The following is a 7,500-nucleotide window of genomic DNA, read 5'->3' as shown; positions in this document are numbered from 1 at the left end:
TCATACCAAAACTTAGCCCCCCCAAATAATTAACTTAAACCCTTCAAACTGAAATATATTATGTAAACCCCCTAATGACCCTCCCAACCCGAAAAACCAAACCAATAGCTCCTTAATTTAAATTTTTATTCAAATTTTTATAAAAAAGGCCGCCCAAAAACATAGTGGTTGAAGTCGCGCTACTGGACCTAGTAAACAGCTCATACCAAAACTTAGCCCCCCTAAATTATTAACTTAAATCTCTCAAACTTAAATATATTATGTAAACACCCTAATGACCCCCCCAACCCGAAAAATCAAATCAATAGCTCTGGTATTTTAATTTTTATTCAACTTTTAATATAAAAGGCCGCCCAATAACATAGTGGATGATGCTCACCACTGCCAAATCCAATAACCCAGCTCTAAATTAACTTAGTAATCGCGCTCCTGGCTCTAGTAGACAACCCAGAACAAAAACTTAGCCCCCCTAAATTATTAACTTAAATCTCTCAAACTTTAATATATTATGTAAACCCCCTAATGACCCCCCCAACCCGAAAAATCAAATCAATAGCTCTGGTATTTTAATTTTTATTCAACTTTTAATATAAAAGGCCGCCCAATAACATAGTGGATGATGCTCACCACTGCCAAATCCAATAACCCAGCTCTAAATTAACTTAGTAATCGCGCTCCTGGCTCTAGTAGACAACCCAGAACAAAAACTTAGCCCCCCTAAATTATTAACTTAAATCTCTCAAACTTTAATATATTATGTAAACCCCCTAATGACCCCCCCAACCCGAAAAATCAAATCAATAGCTCTGGTATTTTAATTTTTATTCAACTTTTAATATAAAAGGCCGCCCAATAACATAGTGGATGATGCTCACCACTGCCAAATCCAATAACCCAGCTCTAAATTAACTTAGTAATCGCGCTCCTGGCTCTAGTAGACAACCCAGAACAAAAACTTAGCCCCCCTAAATTATTAACTTAAATCTCTCAAACTTTAATATATTATGTAAACCCCCTAATGACCCCCCCAACCCGAAAAATCAAATCAATAGCTCTGGTATTTTAATTTTTATTCAACTTTTAATATAAAAGGCCGCCCAATAACATAGTGGATGATGCTCACCACTGCCAAATCCAATAACCCAGCTCTAAATTAACTTAGTAATCGCGCTCCTGGCTCTAGTAGACAACCCAGAACAAAAACTTAGCCCCCCTAAATTATTAACTTAAATCTCTCAAACTTTAATATATTATGTAAACCCCCTAATGACCCCCCCAACCCGAAAAATCAAATCAATAGCTCTGGTATTTTAATTTTTATTCAACTTTTAATATAAAAGGCCGCCCAATAACATAGTGGATGATGCTCACCACTGCCAAATCCAATAACCCAGCTCTAAATTAACTTAGTAATCGCGCTCCTGGCTCTAGTAGACAACCCAGAACAAAAACTTAGCCCCCCTAAATTATTAACTTAAATCTCTCAAACTTTAATATATTATGTAAACCCCCTAATGACCCCCCCAACCCGAAAAATCAAATCAATAGCTCTGGTATTTTAATTTTTATTCAACTTTTAATATAAAAGGCCGCCCAATAACATAGTGGATGATGCTCACCACTGCCAAATCCAATAACCCAGCTCTAAATTAACTTAGTAATCGCGCTCCTGGCTCTAGTAGACAACCCAGAACAAAAACTTAGCCCCCCTAAATTATTAACTCAAATCTCTCAAACTTTAATATATTATGTAAACACCCTAATGACCCCCCCAACCCGAAAAATCAAATCAATAGCTCTGGTATTTTAATTTTTATTCAACTTTTAATATAAAAGGCCGCCCAATAACATAGTGGATGATGCTCACCACTGCCAAATCCAATAACCCAGCTCTAAATTAACTTAGTAATCGCGCTCCTGGCTCTAGTAGACTACCCAGAACAAAAACTTAGCCCCCCTAAATTATTAACTTAAATCTCTCAAACTTTAATATATTATGTAAACCCCCTAATGACCCCCCCAACCCGAAAAATCAAATCAATAGCTCTGGTCTTTTAATTTTTTTTTTTTTTTTTTTTTTTTTTTTTTTTTTTTTTTTTCAAGTTTTAATATAAAAGGCCGCCCAATAACATAGTGGAAGACGCTCACCACTGCCAAATCCAATAACCCAGCTCTAAATTAACTTAGTAATCGCGCTCCTGGCTCTAGTAGACAACCCAGAACAAAAACTTAGCCCCCCTAAATTATTAACTTAAATCTCTCAAACTTTAATATATTATGTAAACCCCCTAACGACCCCCCCAACCCGAAAAATCAAACGAGCAACTCTAGTATGCTAACTCTTCTTCCAACTTTCATATAAAAGGCCGCCCCAAAACATGGTGGATGATGTCATCCCCCTCCAAGTACAGCTACTCAGCCGCTAATCAACCGATTTAACTCAAATTTTAAACTTAAACTCACAAGTAGCGCCCCTTCCCCCCCACCCCCGCCAGTTGTACCAACATAACTTTAAATTCATTTTTTTTTTTTTTTTTTTTTTTTTTTTTTTTTTTCTCTCTCTTCTTTCTCCCTCTCTCTTCGCATCTACATAAGCTCAACTCTCCAACTCAAATTTTAAACTCATTCGAACTCTAAATCATCTCGAACCGCACTCATCACTCCACAATAACTGACTCTAACAACAATAATAATGAAGGTTCGAAGCACCAGGAGTAGGGGGAAATGCGGGACCCTAGTACGCAGGACTCAGCACAGTCCATTGTGGGAGCACGATCCCCAGCCGCCATTGCCGTTTCTCTTTATAGGTTAATTTTAGCACGGGAAAGACCAACCGAAATCCAGCAAGTGGAAAACCAAAATGGACAAGAGAACACACCAAGACCTCTCCCAACAATCTCCAAAGGTGAAAGACATTGTTTCACTCCTAGAGAATGATCACAAGCCAGCAAGGCAAAGAAGAACTTCCTCATCTTCCACCATCTCCAACTCCTCATCCATCACCTCCATGACGTCCAACGGGACACAACTAGAAGCGGAGACCACAGCACAACTGATACAGAAACTCCGCAACATCATAAACGGAGGAACCACGACGAACAACACCCAGGGCAAACCCAAATACAGGGCATATCTGAAATCAGATATAGCCTGCAAAGCAAACAAGCTCCTGGACAACCTGGAGTTCAAAATTGAGTCCTTGGAGGCAAGGCCGCAGGAAACCAGCCCAAACAAGAAAAAAGACACCAAGGAAACTGGGACAAGCATGGATATAGCAGACTTCCCAGAAAACCACAATAATACCCCATCGCAGCAACCAAATAAATCCACATACGCGGCAATCATGAGAAAGCCAGCTCCAAAAAAGCCACAGGCCCTCCTGATCTACCCCAGCGAGTCGTCCAGGGGACCAGGGGAAATAAAGGAACTCCTGAAAAAAGAAGTTGCGCACCCGGGAATCAAAATCAAGGACGTGCGCAACATCAAAAACGGAGTAGCAATAGTATGCGAGAACAGCGAGGACGTCACAAGGTTAGAGTCCACCATAAAAAACTCCGCATCCCTCAAAGATACCATCCAAACTAAACAACCAGCGAAAAGGCACCCGAGCATCATACTGTACAACCTGCCGGAGGATATATCAATAGATGAAATAAACGAGGCCTTAAGATCAAGAGCAGGAATCTCGGACGACCTCAAGCTGAGATTCAAGCTGACAGGAAGGCAACCAGGGACAGCGCACTGGGTTATGGAGGCCCCCAGCGACAGCTTCCACAAGATCAAAAAGCTAGGGAAGATTCCCATTAACTGGTCCATGTACCAGGTAAGGGAATTCTTCCACATCAAGAGGTGTAATAAATGCCAAGGCTTCCGCCACCTAGCCAAAGATTGCCCCAAGAACCGACCAGTCTGCGGAAGTTGCGCTGGCAACCACGAAACCAGGAGATGCAGATCCCCACAAGTTGTCTGCATCAACTGCGCCATGCACAACCAACTACATGGAACCAGGTACCCCATCAACCACCGTACAGACAACCAGAGCTGCTCCTGCTTCAAGGGAGAGGTAGCTCTGTACAAAAAATCAAGGGATTACTGATGGATAAAGGTCCCCCAAACCCCACATCCATCCTCTCAACAACCCAACAAATCAACACAGCCAGCCCACCAGCCAATACCCTCCGATTACTCCAAATCAACCTAAGGAGATCGGAGATAGCAACCTCAGCTCTATTAGAAGCCGCTTCCAAATTTAACCCCAAAATCATAATAGCCCAAGAACCCTACACCCTAGAAGGCAAAATCTCTGGAATCCCACGGTCCTGGAAACATTATACCTCCAAGAACCTGAAAGCGGGAATAATCATCCTACCTACCTGCTCTAAACCAGTCTTCCTTTCCACTCAAGAAAATAGCACAGCAATTAAAATCCAAACCAACAAAGGCCCTTTAAATATAATATCCACCTACTCCTCTCCAAATGAAAACATCCAAGAAGCAATAATTGAAATAGATAAAATAATAGATGAATTGAAAGAAGAAAAAATAATAATTGGGGCAGACTGGAACGCACATAATAGGCTGTGGGGATACTCAAACGAAGATACCAGGGGCTCACAGGTAGAGGATTTTCTATTGGCAAAGGACCTGTTCCTTCAGAACGACGCAAACTCACTTCCAACATTCGAGCACAACTTCTCTAAAGGCTGGCCAGATCTCACCATCACAAAAGGCACAGACATGGCAAACTCCACCAAGTGGTCGGTGTCGGAATTTTATTCCCACAGCGACCACAAATACATAATAATAGATATTGAAACCTCCCCAATCCAGCACCAATACATCCGTTTCAAAACAGCCTACGGGGGACACAAGAAAATGCTCGACTCCCTGGCCCAAACCTTGCCTGAAATAAACAGAATAATAGAAGAGAGCCAAAATAAAACTTCGCTTCAGGAAGCCACAATAGCCCTTCAATCAACCATCTTCAACGCCTGCAAAATCACGTACAAAACCAAAAAGGTAAAAGGCACACCAAACAACAACTGGTGGAACCAGGACCTCCAGCTGCGGAAGAAGGAAATTCAGGCGCTAAAAAGAAGAGTCCGCAAGTCCACAACATCCGAAAAAGTAAAATATCAAACAATCCTCTCCAAAAAACAAGCGGAAATGAAGAGAGAATCAAAGAAGGCAAAAAGAAAATCGTTCAGAAATCTCTGCACCAAAACAATAGATCCATATGGCCTCCCCTACAAAACAGTGGTGAAGGATAAAAACCCTCCCTCTGACCTGTTCCGACAACTGGAAGCCCCAATGGAAGGAGACATCAAAGATTTTGCTCTGAACATCCTGAAAGAACTTTACCCCCAAGACTCCTCCAACATCAACAACCATAGCTCTCCACTAAACCCCACAATAGAAAAACCATTCACCAAGCAAGAAATTAAAAGAGTCCTCAAACAAGCCCCAACAAAGAAAGCACCAGGCCCAGATTCAATAGATTACATCATACTCAAGGAAATAAACTCAAGATTCCCAGATACTCTCCACTCCCTCTACAATAAATGCCTCTCTCTTCACTGCTTCCCATCATCCCTAAAAAAAGGCAATATAGTCCTCTTTCATAAAACAGGCAAAGACCCCCAAAAAGCAAATTCCTACAGGCCAGTAACCCTGCTATCTACAATAGGGAAAACACTTGAAAAACTCCTACTCGGAAGACTCAACCACAAGCTCAATAGACTAAACTACCTCCACCACAACCAGTTCGGATTTAGGGAAGGCAAATCGACAGACCACGCGATAAGCCACCTAATCCAAAAGATCACAGACTCCAAGCTCAGAAAGAACCATACAATAGCCCTCTCCATAGATATCCAAGGCGCCTTCGACAACCTGCAATATAACTCCATCAGAAATAGCATCGACAAAATAGACCATCCATCAAACGTAACCGAAACCCTCAAGGACATACTAACAGACAGGAAAGTATGCCTCGAAACCCCCCAAGGAACAGTTGAATGGGACCAGAGTAAAGGCTGCGCACAAGGCTCTTGCACAGGCCCGATACTCTGGAACCTAGTCGCCAACGAGATCCTCTCTACTACCTGGAGTCCAAATGTGCATCTCCAAGCCTTCGCGGATGACTTTGTCTTTATAATAAGCGAACCCACCGGAAAGAAACTAAAAGAAACAACAGACCAAGCCCTAGAAACCTTCCAGGCATGGCTCAACAATCACAAATTAAATATCTCAATAGAAAAAACAAACTACATTTTAATAAGCAAACTGGCCAACGGACCAAGAATAAAATGGCAAGGAACAACAATAAAAAGGAAAAATTCAATCAAGTACCTAGGAGTCCATATAGATTCAAAACTTAACTGGGCAGACCATCTCCAGCACATAAAGACAAGGTCATCCAACCTCATACAAAAGATTGGAAGGGTCGCCGGATCCAACTGGGGCCTCAAAAAAGACCACAGGAGAATTCTCTACAAAACCATCGCAGAGAAAATGATCCTGCATGGCTCGGTAGCATGGGCAGCCTCCCTCACCGCAAGGCAAAAACGAGCCCTGAACTCCATACACAGGAAGTTCCTGTTGAACATCAGCAGCGCCTACTCTACAACTCCAACAGCTGCACTCCAGGTTATAGAGGGATCCCTTCCGCTGTACCTAAAAGCCGAACTGGAAGCGGCCTACATAAAATTAACAAGGCTTAAAAAAGAAGTCTCCATAGACGGGAATTCATTCAAACCCTCCGACTACGAAGGAAAGCCATCCTCAGCAAAATTCCACCCAGCTGACTTCCACGTGGAGGAGAAAGTCTCAACAGCCAAGACATTCTCACCACAGGAAGAAATCAACATATTCACGGATGGCTCGCACCTCAATGACCTAACAGGATGCGCCTTCTGCGTAATAGCCAAAGAGGAAGTCCAAAATGAATGGATGGGGAAGCTGAAGAAGGAAAACTCAGTCTTCCAGGCAGAGTTAACCGCCATCAAGGAAGCATGTCGCTGGGCCAAACAACAAAATAAACCAACAAAAATTTGGACAGACAGTGAGTCAAGCCTCCATTCAATTAAAACCATCAAAACCAATAGTACAATAGCCCAAGACATCCAAGAAGACCTCCTCAAAACCAACCACATCAAATTAGGCTGGGTCAAAGCCCACGCCGCAAACGCAGGCAACGAGCTAGCAGATGAACTGGCAAAAAAAGCAACAGCAGAAGGAACCCCAATTGACATCCCGCTCCCCAGGAATCAACTTAAAAAACAACTGCACAGAATAATGGTCAAAAGATGGCAAGAAGAGTGGAACGCAGGAGAAACAGGAAGGTCCACCTACACGATCCTTCCTAAGGTCAAAACCACTGAAACCGGATGGAGAAGGGAGGAGATCATGTTTGTAACAGGGCATGGTCCCTTCCCTGCCTACCTTCACCGATTTCACCTACGAGACAGCAGCACCTGCGGCTGTGGCGAGGAGGGCACT

This window comes from Argiope bruennichi, chromosome 5 (assembly GCF_947563725.1).
Source record: "Argiope bruennichi chromosome 5, qqArgBrue1.1, whole genome shotgun sequence".
NCBI lineage: Eukaryota > Metazoa > Arthropoda > Arachnida > Araneae > Araneidae > Argiope > Argiope bruennichi.
The sequence above is the reverse complement of the archived record's forward strand: the minus strand, read 5'-3'. Positions refer to the sequence as shown.